Raw genomic sequence first — 23,685 nt, 5'->3', positions numbered from 1 at the left:
AATACTCCCTGCTCTGGAGAGGGCTTAGCCCGTGAGTCCTCTCCATGCACCCAACGTGTGTCGCACTACTATGCCATGTGTCAATAAGGGGTTAAACAAATCAGAAATGAAACATTAATGAGAAGAAAAATCTTAAATATCTTCTTGCTTTCTAGATTGTATGGAATTTTAAAACATTTAGGTCCCTAGGTTGCTGGCAATGCTAGTTAACTTCACAGGAGTTGTCCTCAGAGTCATAGACTACATGGCACTGCATTAGTTAATATCTGAGAGCATCGCTTTCTCTCCCACAAAAAACTTAATTAAATTAAACGTCCACCAAAATATTTCCCCCCTAGAGGTTTGCTTTTTCCAATTAATACAGATTCGTGATCATGAGAACCTCAGAACCTGCATCACCAATCGCAGGCAGACTGATTAAACTTCCTAATGACTGCCAAGAAAATGTCTTGATCTCTTAATAATTTATGTAAACACAAAACATACCGCCACATAGTTTGTTTATTTCTTCTTTTACATGGTTCTCAATACATTTTGTTGTTTTCTGGTTTACACTTTGTTACTAAATTGCTGCATTCTGTAACTTCTTAAACTCTTGCTCCTGTCAGAAGGAAGTACGGTGGACTGGTCTGCCACATAGATTTTCTGTGTTGTAATAAATCTGTAAAAGAGAAGATTGATGATCAATATTTATTGTTATCTATCTGCAACACCCTCGCCGATGCAAGGCAGAGCTGTGTTTGCAAATACGTCCCACCATGTAGCGTGCAGCCTGTGTAGGGTCTGATTAGCCTCACAGCATGTCACTACATAACACTAGATAACACAGATGAACTCTGCAGTGGTAGATCCTGCCTGGTAAGGCAGAAGTTAATTCTTTGATGTGATGTAAGATGTGTCATCCAATCACATGTATTATCCTAATGTATTGTAAGCTGGGATGTAATTGGAGGAGTAACCACCACATGACCAAGAGCTGAGAAAAAGTGACGGTTGGAGATTTCCAACAGTCAGTTGAGTCAGAGAAGTGAGTCTGACAGGATTCAGTCAGAAAGACTAGCCAGTCAGACCAAGCAGTGAGACAGTAGAGTGTAGTGAATTAGTCAGTGAGAGGAAAGGGGTATCATCCTACCTTCCAGGGTGATATCTGAAGCAACCCAGGACAAGCTGAAGCTTCCTATTAGGACACAGCTACCTCCCAGCCTGCCCTCTGCATCCAGGCTGGCGATCTACCTCCTGTGGCTTCCTCCAACTGCATCTCAGTACTCCACCATTCTGTTAAAGGCACGTTGCTGCGGTTCCTGTCGGTTCCAATAAAGAACTGTAAGTTGTTTTTGTTCCACCTCTGCCTCCATCTGGTCCCTGCTACTACGGCTGTCACTATCACGGCACCCTGTCCACCACACAGAGACTCATACTCTAGACACCAAAGGGTTGCCCCAGGGAGATCCGCTATAGCAGCCTCTCCCTCATCATTTCTTGCCAACACCACCCTGCTGGAGACCTGCCAGGCTGTAGGACAGCCCTCCGGTTCCCCATACCAAGCACTGTGACACTAGCGTGCCTAGGCCGCAACCGCCAGCCACTCAGGTACTGCGGGCCCCGGCTGTCTCCAGGACCCGAGAAAAGGATAGGCCCTGGTGGGGGATGTTGCAAGTGGCGTCACGAACAGGATTGCTACGAACGGAAAACCCGTACCCATCCGCGGCCACTGGGAGCCCACGCTAACCATTGGAGACACTGAGTTAACCAGACAGGGCATAGTGGTGACACGAGTCCCCGAAAACGGTAACTTCTCCCTGGTACTGGGTACCAATGTCCTCCGCAACTGCTACCCTGAAGTACTGAAGGCTCTCCACGACTCCCTGCCAACAGTGCCCAACGGTTCCCGGAAGGTAATTCAGGAGACTATGCAGGTTCTAGCGGCGCAACAGAAGTTTGCTGGCCCTAATGTAGAAATCTGCAGAGCCCGGATCAAGGATCCCCAACCTGTCCGCCTTCAACCTGGGACTGAGACGTTAGTATGGTGTCGAGCCTGCATGGTCGTCCAAGGTCAAGACTACCAGGCGATAGTAGAATCTCTACCAGCTGATGAAGACCTGCCCATTCTAGCCGCCAGGAGCCTAGTCACTGTATCCCGAGGACAAGTACCCATTCGACTACTAAATGTGGGAGACTCCCCAGTGGATCTGAGAAAGTACCAAGCCGTAGCCACTCTCTTCAGCGTCCATCCTGAAGACTTGGTGGAAATCTCTCTGTCTGCCTCCCAGCAGTTGGAACTGAAGCAAAGTGCTGAAGGTGAGCCTGCCGAGCAATCCTGGTGGCTTAAGCTCAATATTGGAGATGACGATTTTACTCCTGCAGACCAAGTACAAGGTGTCCTGGATGTCGTTATGAAGCACCACCAGGCCTTCAGCAAACACCCACTGGATTTTGGGCAGACTACCCTGATCCAACATACCATCCCTACTGGCTCTCATCCCCCTATCAAGGAGCGATACCGGCCCATACCTCCAGCCCGCTACCAAGAGGTGAAAAAGCTGGTACAAGAGATGAAGACAGCCAACGTTATCCGGGAGAGTCACAGCCCATGGGCTGCCCCGCTGGTCCTTGTGAAGAAGAAGGATGGAACCCTTCGATTCTGTGTTGACTATAGGAAGATCAACAATATCACCCACAAGGACGCCTATCCTCTGCCTCGAATCGAGGAATCCCTCGCAGCCCTAGGGTCAGCTGCCTACTTCTCTACCCTGGACCTGACCAGTGGCTACTGGCAAGTGGCCATGGCGCCGGAAGACAGAGAGAAGACAGCTTTCACCACCCCAATGGGCCTGTTCGAGTTCAACAACATGCCGTTCGGGCTATGCAACGCCCCAGGCACATTTCAACGGCTGATGGAGAGATGTTTGGGTCATCGCAACTTCGAGACCGTCCTGCTATATTTGGACGACATCATCATCTACTCCAAGACTTATGAAGACCACCTCCACCATCTGGCTGAAGTCTTCCAAATCCTGACCCAACATGGGTTGAAGGTCAAGCCATCCAAGTGCCACCTGCTACAACCTAGCGTCAAGTACCTGGGACATGTGGTGAGCGCTCATGGAATTGAGCCAGATCCAGAGAAGATTGCAGCTGTTCACGACTGTCCTACCCCATCAACCATACGGGACATCAAAAGCTTCCTGGGATTTGCCAGTTATTACAGGCGTTTCATCCCGAAGTTTGCCCAGCTGGCGGCTCCCCTGCAAGAACTCCTAAGGGGCCTGCCAAAAGAGAGCCAATGTTCCCGAGTATCCATTGAGTGGACAGCCGAACGAGAAGCTGCCTTCCAGATGCTCAAGCAACGGTTGACTGAGCCTCCGGTGTTGGGATATCCAGACTACAGTCTGCCTTTCACCCTATACACTGATGCCAACAAGCAAGGCCAAGGGGCTGTACTATCCCAGCTCCAAAACGGAACTGAAAGGGTCATAGCCTACGCCAGCCGTTCCCTCAGAGAACCGGAGCAAAACGACCAGAACTACAGTTCCTTCAAGTTGGAGTTTCTGGCGTTAGTCTGGGCTGTGACCGAAAAGTTCAAGGACTACCTGGCTGCATCCTTCTTCACTGTCTTCACAGACAATAATCCCTTGGCGCATCTGAACACCGCTCGTCTTGGAGCACTGGAACAACGGTGGGCCTCCAGACTTGCCAACTTCAACTTTACCATCAAGTACCGGGCTGGTAAGACCAATGACAACGCCGATGCTCTGTCCCGTCTCCCTGACCAGTGGGAGGGACCCTCCACGGATGCTCAGTGGGAAGATGTGGAGATGCCAGCGTTCTATGCCCAGTTTGTGCGTCAAGATGCCCAGAGAGTTTACTCCTTACCGTCAGAGGCAGCGCCAGCTACTCCTCAAGAAGAGTCAGAGCCCCCTGCGGAAAAGGACCTCTGGATAAGTCTTCAGGCTGATAGCCGCGCCATAGGAGAAGTAATGGACTATCTCTCTAGTGGGCGAGTGCCTGAAAGAATCCGCCGCAGAAGAGCTGATGGAGAACTGTCTCAATTGTGGCGCCAGAGAAAGACTCTGAACATGCATCAGGGTCTGCTAACGAGAAAAACTCTGGACCCTATCACTTATGACCGGCTGTACCAGATTGTGATTCCCAGGAGGGACGCCAAGATAGTACTGGATATGTACCATGACCAGTCTGGACACTTTGGCGCTCAGAAGACTGAAGCCACCCTCCGAAGGCGCTTCTACTGGGTCAACATGAAGCCCGACATCGAAGCCTGGTGTCGGGAATGCCCAGCCTGCGCCATCGCTCGAGGAGAGCGACACAATCAAAGGGCCCCTCTACATCCCATTGTGAGCCAACGGCCCTTAGAGATCCTGGCATTGGATCATGTGAAGTTGGAGCCCAGCAGATCCGGTCACAGTTATGCTCTCACGATCATCGACCACTATACCAAATTTGTGGTTGCAGTCCCTGTCAGAGACCTATCTGCAAGGACCACCGCAGCGGCCCTGTGGAAGAGCTTCATCCTCCCCTATGGCTGTCCGGACCAGATCCTTACGGACCAAGGAACAGCATTTGAGTCCCAAGTCTTCCAAGAGCTGTGCACTCTATATGGCTGTAAAAAGCTGAGGACCACAGCCTATCATCCCCAAGGCAACGGGCTTTGCGAAAAGATGAATCAGACTCTAATCAACATGCTGAGGCTCTGACCCCTGCAAAAAGGGCTGACTGGCCAAAACTGTTGCCCGAATTAGTGTACCTGTACAACAATACCACTCATTGCTCCACAGGATACACCCCGTATTATCTGATGTTCGGGAGACACGGCCATCTCCCTGCTGATATGACCTGTGACATGGAGTCCCCTGATTCCCAGTCTTTACTCCCCCAGACTGACTGGGTTCACGAACACCAGAGGCGCCTGGCGGATGCCAGCGAAGTTGTGGATCTGCGGTTGGAAGAGGCCCGAGAGAAACAAAAAAGGGACTTCGATCGTAACGCCTGTGCTGAGCCTCTTGCCCCAGGAGATCGAGTGTGGCTGCGCAACAACCATCCCACCAGTAAGCTAGATGGGCGTTGGGAGCGTGAGCCATACCAAGTTAGGGACAGTCTCTCCCCTGAAGTCTACGAGATTTCAAGAGGAGACCGTCCACTACTCCGGGTACATAGGAACCGGCTGAAGAGATTTCTTCGTCCTTTTGCCCCTATGTCCACACCTCTCACCTCGACCCCCAACTTACAGACCTCCTTGTGTTCACCTACCCCCAGTTTCTTAGAACTTGTGACTGTGCCTCAACTCTGTTTTGTTGTTTCCACTCCAGTAAGAGGTACCCAAGAGAGACCATCATCCCCACCGCAGTCTCCAATACTGCTGCCTGTGGAGGATGATCCGGCTCCAGAGTCTGCAACCCCTGAAGCATCAGAGACAGCTGAGACTCCGACTCCAGCGCCTGACTCAGAGGAGGACGATGAGGAGGTTGTTATCTTCTCTCAGCCGGAACTTCGGAGGTCTCAAAGGGAGACAAAAGGTAAAGCTCCTGCGTACCTGCAGGAGTACCAACTGGTGTCACACAGAAGGAGGAGGCAGGTACGCTTTTCTGACACCGAAGTACTCACCACCAAAGGAGATACTGAGTAACCCCTGAAGGGCTGTAGCCCTCTTCAGGTACTGTGAATATTGTACATATGTATATTTATTACTGCTATCCCATTTGGGCTGAGCGCCCGCTCACCCTTATTTATCTCAGTCAAGAGACTTTCCTTGAACTGCCCACTGTGATGTGCTATGATAGCACCCCTTCCTCTGCCACAGCAGAGATTCCTAACAAAGGACTCTGTCCCTCCACACAAAGAGGAGACCCTTTGCATATTTTATGGCACTTTTCCCCACATCAAGGGCTGTACCCAGAAGATGGACATTGTCATTAGAGACCTTCTGTGAGACTTTTGCCAGATACTACCAGGGAAAAGTTGCTATGTCCTTACTATTATATTGCACTTAATGCCTTCCTTTTTAGGTATGGACATTATGCCTGCATTTTTATGCCTTTTCCTTTTCAGGTAAAGAGACATTTTATGCTGCTACCCTGAGTAGCCTACCTCTGTAACGTTTGTAACGTTTAAGATGTGTACCCATTGAGCTCCTAAGCCAATGTGAGTTTACAAAATGTTTGCACACTGTCAATTTATGTCAGTAGTTGGCACTAACCTTTGATAGGCTTTTCAGATTGTAGTGTGACTGTGTCGGACTGTCCCTATGTAAAACCCTGACCGCTACCTTATCCCTCAAACCGAGGTTTGCACATGGGGGTAGTCCGTAAACTGCGGATCTTTAGGGGACCGGGGGTGTTACAAAGATAGCACCTGGATGCCGCTCATACAAGGGTAAGAATGTCAGTCGGCAGGTACTTGTACATTGTACAATGTCTTATTGTGTCACATATGCCAATGTAATGCATATACACACACTATATATTTGTCGCCAGGGAAGAAGTGTTTACATAACAAATATATAGGCCTTGGTGCAAGGAGTGGATTACAGTACATGACACCACACCTTTCCTACTGTACAGTTCGGTTTAATGGCGTTAGCAACCAACTGTCATACTTCGCATTTACATGTCTTTGTCTTAGTCCGACACCAACCCAGGTGCCTGTCTCCAGGACCATGGGCGGTTTGTCCCTACATATCCTATAGCCTGCACTTCCCAGAAGTGCCCTTATCTACCTCTGCGCCCCAATCAGTCTGTAGTTTAGCCGAGGGCGGCTCTTTCAATTGCCCCGGGGGTATGCAACACCCTCGCCGATGCAAGGCAGAGCTGTGTTTGCAAATACGTCCCACCATGTAGCGTGCAGCCTGTGTAGGGTCTGATTAGCCTCACAGCATGTCACTACATAACACTAGATAACACAGATGAACTCTGCAGTGGTAGATCCTGCCTGGTAAGGGAGGAGTTAATTCTTTGATGTGATGTAAGATGTGTCATCCAATCACATGTATTATCCTAATGTATTGTAAGCTGGGATGTAATTGGAGGAGTAACCACCACATGACCAAGAGCTGAGAAAAAGTGACGGTTGGAGATTTCCAACAGTCAGTTGAGTCAGAGAAGTGAGTCTGACAGGATTCAGTCAGAAAGACCAGCCAGTCAGACCAAGCAGTGAGACAGTAGAGTGTAGTGAATTAGTCAGTGAGAGGAAAGGGGTATCATCCTACCTTCCAGGGTGATATCTGAAGCAACCCAGGACAAGCTGAAGCTTCCTATTAGGACACAGCTACCTCCCAGCCTGCCCTCTGCATCCAGGCTGGCGATCTACCTCCTGTGGCTTCCTCCAACTGCATCTCAATACTCCACCATTCTGTTAAAGGCACGTTGCTGCGGTTCCTGTCGGTTCCAATAAAGAACTGTAAGTTGTTTTTGTTCCACCTCTGCCTCCGTCTGGTCCCTGCTACTACGGCTGTCACTATCATGGGCACCCTGTCCACCACACAGAGACTCATACTCTAGACACCAAAGGGTTGCCCCAGGGAGATCCGCTATAGCAGCCTCTCCCTCATCATTTCTTGCCAACACCACCCTGCTGGAGACCTGCCAGGCTGTAGGACAGCCCTCCGGTTCCCCATACCAAGCACCGTGACACTAGCGTGCCTAGGCCGCAACCGCCAGCCACTCAGGTACTGCGGGCCCCGGCTGTCTCCAGGACCCGAGAAAAGGCTAGGCCCCGGTGGGGGATGTTGCATATCCATATAGACATTCTGGACATGCACTGAGTATACATGGGATGCATAATCCTTTTTGACTTGAGGGTCACTTTGTTAGATCAAACAACTACTAATGCAACCATAAAACTAACGCTAAGTTCACACCTGCGTATGGCAGACCTGATTGTCACACGGCTAGAGGAAGCCCAGGACTGCGTCGCCGTGAGTGATGCTTTGTCATACCCCCCTGCCCACGGATGTTTAAATAAAAGAGGATTGATCTGGTGAGTGCCGCCTCCTTATTTCTACTATTCCACGTTGAAGCATTGTTCTCATAGCTGGCTAAGCACCACCGTGATACTCCTGGTTATACCCAGTACTAAGCTATACGTGCCCTTGCCTTCTTACCTGCACACACGGGACTGGTAGTGCCGGCGTATCTCTGGGAGGGTGTCTGCACCGCCCCTGCCTTCTTGTTGAAACTTGTTGAAACAAAAAGGTCTGTTGAGGAACAGGAAGTATATAGAAGACCATCCGTTCATCTTCATTTGTTGCGTATGCTATACTCTCCTAAATTAAAGAGTGCAACTGAAGGTCTAAATGGAAGTGTGAATCGGGCCTTATAGATATTTAAAAGACATTTACCACCAGGATGTAAGACTGTATGCAAATGAGCCTGTGGGGCTCCAGGCTCCATTAACACTTATGGAGCCTGGAGCCCCTTCATCCTGGTGGTAGATGCCCTTTAACAGATCTGTAGGGTCTTAAATAAATGATGAACGGACCTGTTAAAATTCGGATCCATGTATGGATCCTGCACCAGTGCCAGCACCGATTGTGGGTGTTAACTGTTTAAATGCTGCTAGTAAAGTCGCATTACAATTACTGCAGCCGTGCGCGGGGACTGATGATCCTCCCCATAATGGCTGATCCCTGGATTTAATTGCCACTTTACCAGCTGCATTGGAGCTACTACAGTTACAGTTTACAGTATTTGTGACTGTGACCCTTATAACCAACTGTTACAGTCACAAACCATCCCGGCTGCAATAATAAACAGCAAAGATTCCATTTCCAATGAAATCATGTTAGTGCTTGGTCTACTACGCCAGCATCTCCATCTAGAGTATAGACACTGAGCAGAATTGACAAAAAGTGTAATCTGCATGGGAAAGTCAGATGTATGTGGAGTGTTTATTTCTCCCATTAAGTCACATCATCTGCTGAGGCATTCCTTGAAATTTCCCAAGCAAATAATCATAGTGCTAATATCAGGAACTTACCACTGGGTGACGCTGTATTCAGCATTCCCCTGCCTGGCCAGCAAGTCTACTTTATCCTGCAATCATCTACTCACCTTGTATGACGAACATCTAGGGGATGTCTGTCAGTGCTCACAGCAACTGGATAAATGTGAATCATGTTATAATAATATAATTATACATCATATATAAGAGGCAATTCTTTCTATAGCAGTCCCAAAGGAATACTACTGCTTCTCTGATGAACACAGGTGACTTGGCTTGTCCGTGTAAAAAAAAATGTAAAAACTGTGCAAGCCACTGTGATGAATATGCCATGATAGTGATAAATCTGGTCCCATATTTCAAGTGGGAATCTATTTACAAAGTAGATAATGATCCCTAATGGAAAAAACATGGAGTGCCTACAGAAATGTACTGTATTGAGGATCTGTCATACATAGTCACCTGGGTCAAGTGTGTGGAATTCTAAGTTCATCCCTTTTAAGGTCCTGTCTGACCAAATCCTAACACAGGAAGCTATGAGCATCATTCACTTTGCCTTGTTCTTTTTTTCCAAACATATTTTTATTGATTTTCATTATTTTTCAGTGGAAAACAATTTAACATACACAGCGTACATGGTTGCTTTGTTTACAACTGATCTATATGCAACATCCCCCACCGGGGCCCAGCCTTGTATTGGGGCCTGGAGACAGCCGGGGCCTGCAGTACCTGACTGGCTGGCGGTTGCGGCCTAGGCACGCTAGTGTCACGGTGCTTGGTATGGGGAACCGGAGGGCTGTCCTACAGCCTGGCAGGTCTCCAGCAGGGTGGTGTTGGCAAGAAATGATGAGGGAGAGGCTGCTATAGCGGTTCTTCCTGGGGCAACCCTTTGGTGTCTAGAGTATGAGTCTCTGTGTGATGGACAGGGTGCCCGTGATGGTGACAGCCGTAGTAGCAGGGACTAGACGGAGGCAGACATTGAACAAAAATAACTTACAGTTCTTTATTGGAACCGACAGGAACAGTAGCAGCGTGCCTTAATGGTGGAATGCTGGAGATGTAGTTGGAGGGAGCCACAGGATGGATCATCAGCCTGGATGCAAAGGGCAGGCTGGGAGATAGCTGTGTCCTAGTAGGATGCTTTAGCTTGTCCTGGATTGCTTCAGGTATCACCCTTGAAGGTAGGATGATATCCCTTTCCTAACTAACTGTCTCGCTACAGTCTTCAGCAGGGAGCTGGGCTCACCTGCTTTGGTCTGGTGTGCTGGCTGCACAGACTCCTCTGAGTCTGTCTTCCTGTCTAACTAGATTAGACTGCTCTGTTCAGACTCCTAGGTCTGACTGCACTCAACTCTAGAAGTTTCCTGACCAGGGGTTTTGTTACTCCCACTGGTCAGGTGGTGGCTACTCCTCCAATTACATCTCAGCTCACATAAACAGAGTATAACACAAGGGATTGGTTGCTGGAATTACATCACAGAAAACAATTAACTCCTGCCGTACCAGGCAGGCTCTACCTCTGCAGTGTTCATTTGTGTTATGTAGTGACCTGCTGTGGGGCTGATCAGACCCTTCACAGGCTGCAAGCTACACGATGGGACATATTCGCAACCACCTCTCTGCCTTGCATCGGCGAGGGTGTTGCATATACAAGTGACATTCCTCACTAGTGTATGTCAGGTTAATGCTTGACCCCATTGTAGATTTAGCCGGACCCAGACGTGTTACGGACTACAAACTTCTCAAGCTTATTTTTGCCAGGACATCTCTGGGCCAGTTGCTGTGAGTGAGCTGGTGTTTTATATTCCATGGCTTAGCCAGAGTTGTCCAGAACTGGGTCATACAGAGTGAAAAAATAATGAAAGATAATGAAAGACAAGACTTACTCTACTTCAAGGTACACACAGAAAGAAAAATAGGGGGTGGTATATGGGGGTGGGGGGGGAATCCTTGCATTTCTTTAAATATTGGTGGAGTACGATCTGCCGCCTTTCACCATATACAACAAGGCCTGATATGTTTGGACCAGATAAATAACACCACCTAGAGTAAATGTTCACAGGTACATAATGAGTTCTCCACTCGCCCTCAAATGCGCAGTGCCTTACTCTTTTAATAACATTAACTTACTATTAGTTGTGGGTCATGGATTCTATACTTCATTCATCCTGTTAAAGACATTATCATGTTAGTATCTGATTTTCACTTAGTAATTGATTATAATATAGGCAGCTTGGGCGTTAGTGGTATCCCAGGGCCCATTGCCACACAAACCACCCATCCTATTTTATACTGTGAAGGACCTCGCGATAGTCACGATCCCGGCTACTGCTTACTGCTGGGATCCCACGGCGATCACACGGGCTCAACTTCTGAGCCGGGGCGATCCCCATGATGTGATACTACGTCAAGGTGCGGGAATGACCTGCATTCTATTACGTAGAATTACGTCATGGTGCGGGAAGGGGTTAAGGGAGTCTGATCATCTGTTATACCATCTGTTATGTATATTTTTACATAAAAGCTTAACCACTTGTCAACAGTGGGTGCTGTATAATACTTTAGACCAGCGCTCTAACTGTATATAGAGAAGGCTCAGCCTGTGAGCTCTCTCCATACAGCCTTAAACAATTGTCATTAAACTGAACTGATCAGGGCGATTTAGGACACGAAATCACCCACAAGGCTGGTATTTTAGTGACCCAATGCGCCATGAGGAATTTTGTCTCCCATTCTGCTTCGCCCCTGTGTGGTCTGTCAAGTGTAGCCGGGTAGTACACCCCGGCTTCACTGCACAAGTGCCGTAAAAATGGTGCATGCGTAATGAAGTCGGGTTATTATGCTGGCGTCACTTGACCAACCGCAAGGGGAGGCACCATGGATGCAGGATTTGGAGATGTGAGTCTGAGGAGGTACATTGGAATCACATCTCCAGATCCTGCACTAGTACCTCTTCTCGCTGTCCTAGGTGACAACAAAAGTTTATGATTTTCATTTTTTGCCTGCCCACAGCCCTCATACAGGTCAATGTGGAACCCTAAGCCCCAGGTACATAAGGACCTGTAGTTGGTTTAGGGTCTCAAGTCAGTTACAAATATTTTAAAAAAATATATAATTATTTACCACTCAAATCCTCAGGTGATCCACTCCAGTGCTTCAAATGTCCCCCCTAGGCCCGGAGAAATGATGTCATGTACTTTACATCCTTCACATGTCTTTTGTAACCAATAACTCATTGTTCATGTTCTACTGCTAAACCGTAAGTGGCCACATGAATGATGTAAGTAAAATCATTGGTGCAGAATTGCTGGAGCAGTGGGGGATTTAAGGATTAAATAATATTTTATTGTATACATTGCCTTTTCCCACGCACTTTAAAATTCCAGACAACCCTTGTAAGGTTCCAAATTGTAACAAATCATGAAGAAGCATGACTGGTGTCATTGGAATAAAAAGTAAAAGCATAAGGATGAAGCTATGAACAGGATAGCCTGTGGAAGGCTTCACACAAACTTGTCTACATCAGGCAGATGTTAGAGGAGAACAATTTGTTTTTCAGTCCTACTCTATGATGTTGACACATGTTGCACAAAATCTCCTTTCCCCTTCCTTTCGTAGATTACATAAACCACAGTGATCTGCTTTCTAATATAATTCAGTGTCTGGCTGCACAGATCTGACATCATTAAGAACCTACAGACTTTGGCATCATTTGCAAAACCTCACTGAGTGCAGAAAGCTATTTTCCAAAAAGCCTGCCTAATTTTTGTGAAGCTCTTAATAGACCACCCATGCTAAGAGCCTCTCCAAAAGCAGTTACCAGTATACTGCTGTGACTTTGGTGTATGAAATATACATCGCCTGTAATATGGCTGTCATAACTTTTATTCAAGGCATGATCTGTAACCATCAATGTCTAACACATTCTAAGCTGAATATGTCCTTGTCTATATGAATATGTATATATGAATATGTCTCCGGTGTATAGACGTTATTTTATACAGAAAGGCCCACATTTATTAAAGCCCCTGCGCCAGTTTTCTGTCTGACTTTGTATTTCTACATGTTTTTCATTTTAAAATATGTGCTGAATAACCCAAACTCGGCTTATAGTTTTGACTTTCTTTTTTATGAACTGGGCAAACTGGGGCTGGTGAAAGGCTGGCTGGCTATATAATGGGGCAGACGTCTGGCTATATAATGGGGCAGGGGGCTGGCTATATAATGGGGAAATGCTGGCTGGCTACTGAAGCATGGGGCTGGCTACTGGGGGAATGCTGGCTGGCTATATACTGGGGCAGGGGGCTGACTATATACAGGGGCAGAGGGCTGGCTATATACAGGGGCTGGCTTTACTGTTTTTTTCAGCAAAACCCCTCAGTTCAGGGATTAAACAAGATATGTTTCTGCATCAGTGTAGCTACAGCATCCCCAAGGTTTGTTTCATAATGCATAAAAGCAAATGGTAGATTTCCTTTAAGAAGGATGCCAAGAGCTGTCAAAACAATATATTGCAGAAAACACCACAAACAACCCCCTACCTTCCCCTGTCCAATAACCCCCGAGCCAACATCTATTTTATCTGTTTGGTAGATATGATGTTAGAACTATCCATTTCCTACTGCTTGGAGTTTTAAACTTAGTTTCAGGCTATTTTTCTGGATGCAGGACAATCAGGATTTACAGACAATCAAGTACCAGATGCCCGAACGGCTAAGGTTGAATAATGCTGTTGCAGTAATATGTACAGTTATACAGTATTATCTGCAGGCCACAATACAGCACCACACCTGAACTATAGTAAATATGCAAAGATATAACAATATTGTAATATAGAACTACTGTACATGTATCATGTATGTGTATGTATGTACATGTATCGTATATGCATATACTGTATTTTTCGGACTATAAGGCGCACCAGATTATAAGGCGCACTATCAATAAATGCCTGCTAAAATGTTCAGGTTCATATATAAGGCGCACCGGATTATAAGGCGCTGCTGATTATAAGGATGAATGACCAGCAGGTATCAGACCTGTGCACAGTTCAAGGCAGCTGTTGTCTGTAAGTATGGTTGATATATAAGGCGCACTGGACTATAAGGCGCACCTTTAATTTCTGATAAAATCAAAGGATTTTATGTGCGCCTTATAGTCCGAAAAATACAGTATGTATAAATCCAGTGTCTGACTGGGAGGACAAGGGCCCACCAATGTACAGCTTCAAGCAAATATCACATACCGTATATACTTGTGTATAAGCTGAGTTTTTCAGCACAAAAAATGTGCTGAAAAACCTCATCTCGGCTTATACACGAGTCAATAAAAAAAAAAAAAAGAATACTCACCCTCCGGCACCCGGATCCTCAGCAGCAGCTCCCGATCCTCGGCGGCGGCTACACTTCTCTCTTCTTTCTTCACTGGCCGGCAGTCGCGTCCATGCGATCTGCCAACGGGCGGACACTATGATGCAGCAGTGTCGCCGCTGATGACACCATCAGCGGCGACACTGCCGCAAAATAGTGTGCACTAGCCGGCAGATCGCATGGACGCGACTGCTGGCCAGTGAAGAAAGAAGAGAGAAGCCGCCGCAGAGGACCTGGAGCCCCGCCGCCGCAGAGGACATGGAGCCCCGCCGCTGCAGATGACATGAAGCCCCACCGCCGCAGAGGACCTGGAGCCCCACCGCCGCAGAGGACCTGGAGCACTGCCGCCACCGCAGAGGACCGGGAGTCGCCGCCGCTGAGGACCGGGAGCCGCCGCCGCTGAGGACCAGGAGCCGCCGCCGCAGAGCAGGCTGGCTGTATACTACATGGGGGCAGGCAGGCTGTATACTACATGGGAGCAGGCAGGCTGGCTGTATACTACTTGGGGGCAGGCAGGCTGTATACTACATGGGGGCATGCTGGCTATATACTACTTGGGGGCAGGCTGGCTGTATACTACTTGAGGGCAGGCTGGCTGTATACTACTTGGGGGGCAGGCTAGCTGTATACTACTTGGGGGCAGGCTAGCTGTATACTGCTTGGGGGCAGGCTAGCTGTATACTACTTGGGGGCAGGCTGGCTGTATACTACTTGGGGGCAGGCTGGCTGTATACTACTTGGGGGCAGGCTGGCTGTATACTACACCCTCGGCTTATACACGAGTCAATAGGTTTTCCCAGTTTTTGCTGGTAAAATTAGGGGTCTCGGCTTATACTCGGGTCGGCTTATACTCGAGTATATACGGTAGTTCCTTAGTTAATTCGGTTGAATAAAGACATATGTCCATTAAGTTCAACCAAGAAAGGTATGTAAGGGAAACAGCACCATCAATGCTAAGTCTTCACAAGGTTTGCCAAAATGTTGCTGGTATGGTGGCCCATTTTTCCATGCAGATCTCCTCTAGAGCAGTGATGTTTTTGGGCTACACACACTTTCAACTCCCTCCAAAGGTTTTCTATGGGGTTGAGATCTGGAGGCTGGTAAGGCCACTCCAGGACCATGAAATGCTTCTTACAAAGCCCCTTCTTTGATGCCCTGGCGGTGTGCTTGGGATCATTGTCATGCTGAAAGACCCAGCCATGTTTCATCCTTAGTACCTTTGCTGATGGAAACAGGGTATCTCACGATACAAGGCCCCATTCTTTCTTTCCTTTGGAGAGAAACATCCTCAAAGTAGTTTCACAGTAGGCATGGTGCTCTTTGGATGCAAATCAGCATTCACTCTCCTTCACACAAAACAAGTTGTGTTTCTGCCAAACAGTTCTGCTTTAGTTTCATCTGACCATATGACATTCTCCCAATACTCTTCTGGAACATCCAAATCATCTCTAATAAACTTCAGAGTGTTCATTGGAGTCGGACAATGCACTTTCTGAAGTTTCCTAGAGATGATTTGGATGTTCCAGAAGAGTATTGGGAGAATGTGCCGCAATTCACTGAGAACGTGCTCCCGATATTCTGCATGTGTCACTTCCCTGCTCAGGTCCGCTGGAGTTCACCTTCTTCTTGTATGTAAGTGCATTGTCTTGCGACACAATTCGAATCTTAAATCCCGAGCTCAGTCCGAATCAGTTGGAACGTCCAACAGCCCGCCCTCCGATTTCTGTCGCAGCTGCGCCACAATCCGATCGTGTGCGACAGAACCCCCAGTTAAATAACTGTCGCAGCGACGCAAATGCTAAAACCGACAGAAAAACAAAATGCGTCCACAGAGCCTTTGTAAATAAGCCCCAATGTGATTTTCTGGATTTGTTTTCACATTTTGTCTCTCATAGTTGAGGTCTACCTATGATGTCAAGTACAGGTCTCTCTCGTTTTTTAAGTGAGAGAACTTGCACAATTGGTGGCTGACTAAATCCTATTTTCCCGACTATATTTACACCTTGTTTTCTCCAGACGCAGACAGGACCCCCTTGTCTTTTGATTTGATTTAACCTGGAACAACTTTCCACCATATTTTTTGTATAAACCATTTATAAATGTATATACATTAATCATGTTCCCCCATAGTCTTCTCTTTTTGAGACTAAATAAATTCAATTGTTTTAATCTTTCCTTATAACCGAGACCCTCCATACCGCTTATCATTTTTGTGGCTCTTTGTTGTTGAACCCTCTCCAATTCCTGAGCCTTTTTTTGTTATGGACTGGTGCCCAGAACTGGACGGCATATTCCAGGTGAGGCCGAACCAATGCCTTGTATAGTACTAATATTACATCCCTATCACGAGAGTCCATACCACTTTTGATGCATGACAAGATCCTACTGGCTTTAGAGGCTGCTGGGTGACATTGCATGCTGCTCTTTAATTTATGATCTACTAGTACCCCCAGGTCCTTCTCAACTTTTCCCAGATTTACTCTTCCAAGGACATATTTTGCCTTTGGATTATTGGCCCCCAGGTGCATAACCTTACATTTATCCACATTGAACCTCACTTGCCAAGTGGATGATCAAACACTCAGTTTGTCCAAGTCAACCTGCAGCCTGTGAACATCCTCAATAGACTGTATTACACTACACAGCTTGGTGTCATCTGCAAAAATAGACCTGACACCCATTTGCTTCCTTGCCCTTGCCTTGAACTGTTTTGTCCCTAGGGCCCCTGTCAGTAACCAGCTAAATGGCTCCAGTCTTTATCTGTGTGAAATATAGTGATTGTCATGCTCTACACATGCAGGACCTGGGGGCAAGGGGCATATTTGCCTGTGGGCACCTCAGACAGGGGAAAGGAGAGGTTTTACAACAGGGAGCAGGGAGCAAATTAAAATGTGGGGGGCACAGGTAACATCTGCCCCCATTTGCTTCACAGGCTATTAGCCTTTCTCCTTCTCCTTCCAGGCCCTTATCGGCAGCATGAAGTAGGGAGGATAAAGGAGCTGCTGTGTGATGTCACAGTCAGGTGACTGGTCACATGAACAGGTCCTGCATCCTTTCTATGCTGCCAGTCAGAACGGACCCATGAGATGGGAGAAAAAATTTAAATGCATCACTTAGATAGTGATGCATTCCTCAAACACACAGCTGTGTGTTTGAGGAAAAACATGTAGCAGAGCTGTGTGTTTTAAGGGTATAAATGTATGTTACATCTATTCTCTCAAAAAAATAAATAGCTACATCTATTCCCTTACACACACAGAACCCAGCTACATCTCTCTACATCTGCTATACACAGCTGTGTGTTTTAGGAAAAAGATGTAGCAGAGCTGTGTGGGTTTTATCCCCTCGTGCACAGCAGCGTACTAGCGTGCTGGTGCTGCGGGGGTTGTATGGAGAGAGCTTACTGGCTGAGCTTTCTTCATACAAGGCGGATGTTGGATGAATAACACAGTTAACACCCACCTGTAACTTCTGCAGTCACAGGCAGGTGTCAGTTGTGTCTGAAATAATAGTAAAAAAAAAAAAAGAATAGAATTTAAAAAAGGAAAAGTTTAAATCACTCCCCTTTCTACAGAACACATATAAAAATAAACAGTAAATATCATAAACATGTTAGGTATCGGCACATCCCAAAACACTTTTTAGCTATTTTTTCATCCATAAATATTTTAATTAAAAAATATCAAACGGTGATAGGTCTCAAATAGATATAAGGTAAAATGTTAGTGCATACTGCAAAAAGTTACACCTTACGTTTGTCCGTATGTTGAAGTCCGAAAAAATATTTGGCCTCAGAATTTGGAAAAAAAAATTTAATTTTTTAAAATCTACTAGAACCTATATAATAATATATTAAACCTATATAAGTTTGGTATCCCTCTGATTGTACCGACCCAAAGAATAAAGGGGAGTTGTAATTTAGAGCACAGAAGGAGAGCCCACAAGAACACGACACAAATGTATTTTTGTCAATTTCACCACACTTCGAATTTTTTTCCAGCTTTCCAGTACATTGCATGGAATAGTAAATGGTGCCACTAAAAAGTACAATTTACCCCACAGAAAACAAGCACATATACATATTTGTTAACAGAAAAATGAATGGAAATAGGGGAATTAAAAAACAGAAACACAAAAATGAAAAAGTGCTCGGTCCTGTAAGGGTTAAAAGCATGGGTGTATGTTACATCCACACACACAGCTCTGCTACAATCCATTTTCTCAAACCTACATCCATTCTCTGAAACACACATAGCCCTACTACATCTATTCCCCCTAACTCACACAGCCCTGCTAATCCTCTCTACATCTGGTGTGTGTGTGTGGCAACAGATATAGCAGAGCAGTGTGTGTTTTAAGGACATGGATGTACGTTGCATCCATTCCTCCAAACACACACAGCCCTGCTACATCATGTATGTGGAGGTAGCAGTGCTATATATGTTTGAGAGAATGGATGTAGGTCACAAATACACACAGCTCTGCTACACATATTGCCTTAATTACACACAGCCCTACTTCTAATACACATAGCTGTGTGTAAAAAGATGTAACAGAGCTGTGTGTGTTTGAGGGAATGGATGTAGCTCCATTCTGTCAAACACATACATCTATATCTGTACATCTGTTCCCTGAATCCCACACAGCCCTACATCTCTCTACATCTGCTACACATAGCTGAGTATTTGAGGTACACATAGCCCTGCTACATCTATTTTCTCAGGTATTTTCTATGTGTGTTTGAGGGAATGAATATAGCAGTGCTGTGTAACCTTCATATATTCCCTCAAACACACACCACTCTGCTATAACCATTTCCTAAATCACTTATTTCATTTGATGACTCCACACTATATGGAATTGCGTTCCTAAATGTAATTATACTGTGAAGTGTGAATACAGCCTGAAGCCGCATTCTGATGATGTGAATGCAATTCAAATGCATTGGGCAAAAGGCATCAAACCTATCATGTGCTATTTAAGTAGCAACATGTGTTTTGTCTTTTATTATTAATGACTTACAATGCCACACACTACACACATGTTACGTTTAGTGTATTCAAATGTCATGATGTATTTTGCCCATTGCATTTCAAAACACAAGGCAAATGCATCATGTGAACACAGCCTGAAGCAGTTTAGAAATCTAATGACAGCAGTGGATCATTGGAGAGACTCCTTCTGGGTCCAGCTCTGATCTCATTGATTCCAACAATAGTTTTAAAATAAAATCAATGAATATTATATAATTGATGTTTTAAATTAATTTTAAATTCCATTGGAACCTAGGAAAAGTTAGAAGTATTTCATATCAGATTTATTCCATATTTGCATAAAAAGCAACAGAATAACAAAAATATAAAAGACAGACATGGATGAATGATACTATGACATAGGGAGGGCATGGTGCATGTTATAACTGGATGATACCAATTAATTATTTTCCTTAGGATTATATTATATGAAAGTCATTGCAGAAAGTCTGCACTCTCTGTCTGTTCCAAGTCAGACTGGATCAAATTTACAAATAGCCTCAGGAATGGTGACTGCTTCTAACTGTAATTAAAAAGAAAAGCAATTGGGGGGTATGATGCTAACAACAAATGCCTCAAAGCTGTTAAGAAAATCAGACAGACATGTGGTGCATCCATTGTTTAGCTATTGTTTAGTATCACTGAGCAAACCACAGACTGACCTACGTCTTTTAGAAGATTGCCAACCAATTGGAAGCCAGCTCTCTGTGGAATGTTGCTGAGATACAGTAACACTACCAGGTGCAGGGGGAGCAAAATCTTGGCGTGTATTTTACCACCCATGTGCCTGTACTGACGTGACTGACTACGCAGGACACCAGGGATCTCACACGATCAATTTTACGTTTGGTAAATATGTTTACATTACTAGCGATTCTGTGCGGCCTTCATAATTGCAAGGAGTCATGGGAAGGTTCATGCGTTCCATTAACAGCAACGTCTAAAGTTTCATCAAAATCAGATGTAACTCTGGTGCTCCAAGGTCATTTGGAAACTAATAGGAAAAACATAAGCCGTAATATCCCAACTGAAGCTTCGCAGTCCTAATCACAGTGTAAATCGTGCTTGGATACCAAAGTGAAGGATGCCTTCAGTCCAGCGTGTGCGAGCAAATCTCCGATTTCATCACATTTCATGTCAGTACATTATAGTGGTTAACTTCTTGCCCCATTTAGTAAAAGTGCTAACCCTCTGGGATGCTCCACACTGACTATATGATTAAGGACAAGTATAAACACACTACTTAATATACTCAGATTTAATACAATGTAACAATTATTATAATTGTTTTTTATAAACTCTTTCGGTAGCGACGACTTTCAGTGAGCTAGAAATAAAGGGATCGATAAACAATATGCAATATTCTACAAATATAAAACTGCAATGAATCAGCATTATTTTTTAGTTGAAAGGCAGAATGGAGTCATTTCTCTTCTAGCTTCTTTTGTTAGGGAGGAGCCATGTGCATGATAAGAGATACAATTGGCCAGCCAATCTTTACAGTTTTGTGTCCTATTGATTTGGGTAAGAGACCGGGTCACCAAATATATCTTGGGCAACACCTTTAACAGCAAACAATGGGATAATCATAGCATCATTTTGCAGACAACACCTTAAACACAACATTCCATCACTGTTCCCCCAAGTGATCATATACGGTAACACTTTGTACCTCTATATACATAGAGCACCTAAATTTTGCAGCTCAGTATCTCTGCTGTTTAAAAATAATTAAATTTTTACAATTACCATTCTTTTTCTTCTCTTATCTTGCTATCATTCCCATGATGTCTCAACACAGCATTACAGTATCAACAATAGACATATCAAACTCTGCTTGCTGAGCTTACTCTATGACTATCCTCTTAATCTCTACTATTAATGTCATTAGCATACAGTCATACAGACTTATTTCTTTTCCTTATGTGACAAATTCACACAACCATCTCAACATGCTATATAGATATTGATACAACAAGAAAAGAACAAATAAATATTAGTTTTTTTGTTTTTCTTGAAGTATCTCTATAATCTTATCATCAAATGGTCTGTCCATTTTAATTACTTAAATCAATCAAAATTATTATAGTTTGAGGACGGGGGGAGAGACGGGGGGCTATACATTAACCAGGGCAGTAGAGGAAGCAGACAGGTGCAGTATACTGTCTCCTTGTCCTGTCATATCTTTATAGACCACCATATTTATGATAATAATATCTAATGAAACTGATGGAGCGATGCTATGCTTTATTTCATCTTTGCCACTGCAATCGGCAACACCAAGTTCCCTGAAGATTACTGAGGATCCAAGCAAACTCTTTGAAGCCAACTAATAAAAACTCTGATGGTCCTTCTGTGATCTAACAAGAGAAAAGATGGTGCCTACAGAGTCCTGCAGCACGTATTCTAGCCCAGAGCTAAAGTTTGTATTATGGTGTAAACAGATGGAGTGTGTATTATGGGGTTCTGCAACTATCCCAATAATATGCTGGAAATAGTAAAACAAAGATTAAAGGTGAAAAATCTGTGCATATTCATGATTAAAACGATTGCGGCAGGCATCAGCTTACATGGTATTATTAACCATCATTGAGTTTACTGTAAATGTTTGAAATGTTGTCAACTCCAATTATGGCCGATATTCCTTTTCCTGGTAATGATGACATTTTTAAGTTGTTAACTCGTTATAATGTTTTTCAAAATATAAATAAATAAAATGAAGACATAAAATCCCGGCTGCAGCGAGTCCGTTCTGTGTCTCCAGAAACTGATCTCCACCTTGACCCGCTTTGCAGTGCAACAATGACCCAAACTTCCATAACGGCGTCCAATGGTTCAGCACCTGCATTATATTTCATATGTAAATAAATGTAAGCCTCTTCTCTAAAACAATTACCAAAATACATTATTCTATAAATAATGACATCTTCCCTAAGTTGAAACAGATGTCCTGTGTGTCTTCCCAAATGTGAGCTTACAAAGCAGCCATGTTGCTGGTATTTCTGCCTGTAACAAGGGGATTATTGCCACTAATCTGTAATCACTGCAAGAAGTGGAGACACTTCTATGAATTTTGATTTATAATATGAATTTGTAGAAATTACATTTTTATTATAATGAACTTTTATAGACAGGGCATAGGTCTGTGAATATGTTGCTTAAAGGAATTCTACCAATAGATTTCCTCTTTATTACTGCTGCTGGGTAGATCCCAGCAGCACAAGTAGAACTACAGGCAGTCCCCGGGTTACATACAAGATAGGGTCTGTAGGTTTGTTCTTAAGTTGAGTTTGTATGTAAGTCGGAACTGTATATTTTATCATTGTGGGGGCTGTGGGGGCATTCCTTAGTGCAGCTATTATTAGGTGAGTGGCTCCTTTAGCTGGGCATGAAAAGGAAAGGCATTATTTTGTGTATGGCTCGCATTGAGGGGGAATTAGTGGGGGCCACAGGTATTAAGTGTGGATTGCATTATTACTTGTTAGGCAGCATTTAGGGAACATTAATGGGTGGGTGGAACAATGAGGGGGGTGTAATACAAAGTATGGGGCCATATACTGTGGGGATCAGTAATTGTCAGGAGTGGACACTAGTGGATATGCAGTACATATGCTCCTCTTGTGCCCCACCTTGACCCTAGCAATGTCCCTGGCTGTCCAAATATCTAAGCTATCCCCTATCCACAGGACAGGGAATAACTAGCTAATCAATGAGGATCCGACTCATGAGACCCCCACGATCACAAGAACATGACCACCAGTTCTTCAGAGAAGGGGGATCTCATTCTCAACAATGGATAAGCATGTGCCTGGAGCTCCATTCACTAAATCCACTGTATGGGAATGACGGAAATACATAAGTACTACTATCAGCAACCTCTGACCCCTCCCATAAATAGTGAATGGAGAGGTAGCGCACATGCTTGTCCTACTGCTCCATCCATTAGTCAGAAAGTGGTTCTGCTCCATCCATTAGTCAGAACGTGTTCTCTGGCGAGCTGGGGGTCGTTTTTCAATGATCTGCGGGGGTCGGGGTAGTCAGACCCTCACCAATCATCCTGTGGATAAACAATAACTTAAATATTTGGAACGACCTCTTTAAGTTGCTTGAGTTTCTAAGTTAGGGTAACCTACATTAACAGGGTAATATCACCTATAAATACAGTGTACATACACTGAACAGGTTCCATTCTTTCCTTGTAAATTTGGGAATAACGGATATTGTTACTATAAAAACTGTAAATTGCTTGAACCTTAAATGTACTTTTATTTACCTTTGCTACTTTTTGACCATGAAATGTGATCATGATCTGTTAAAAATAAGATGCAACC

General features: G+C 44.9%; 1 long non-coding RNA gene across 2 annotated transcripts in view; it reads right to left on the bottom strand.

Annotated features, from left to right (window-relative positions):
• Nucleotides 1–492: 492 nt before the first annotated feature.
• The window catches only part of LOC140074636 (uncharacterized), a 43,232-nt gene continuing 20,039 nt past the window's right edge, over nt 493–23,685 (bottom strand). For both annotated transcript variants that reach the window (XR_011849222.1, XR_011849223.1), the window contains exons 2-3: nt 11,083–11,120; nt 493–661 (exon numbers count right to left, since the gene is read on the bottom strand). This is a non-coding gene — a long non-coding RNA (uncharacterized lncRNA). The remainder of the gene's footprint in view (nt 662–11,082; nt 11,121–23,685) is intronic.

Source organism: Engystomops pustulosus, chromosome 8 (assembly GCF_040894005.1).
Source record: "Engystomops pustulosus chromosome 8, aEngPut4.maternal, whole genome shotgun sequence".
Classification (NCBI taxonomy): Eukaryota; Metazoa; Chordata; class Amphibia; order Anura; family Leptodactylidae; genus Engystomops; species Engystomops pustulosus.
The sequence above is the reverse complement of the archived record's forward strand: the minus strand, read 5'-3'. Positions and strand labels throughout refer to the sequence as shown.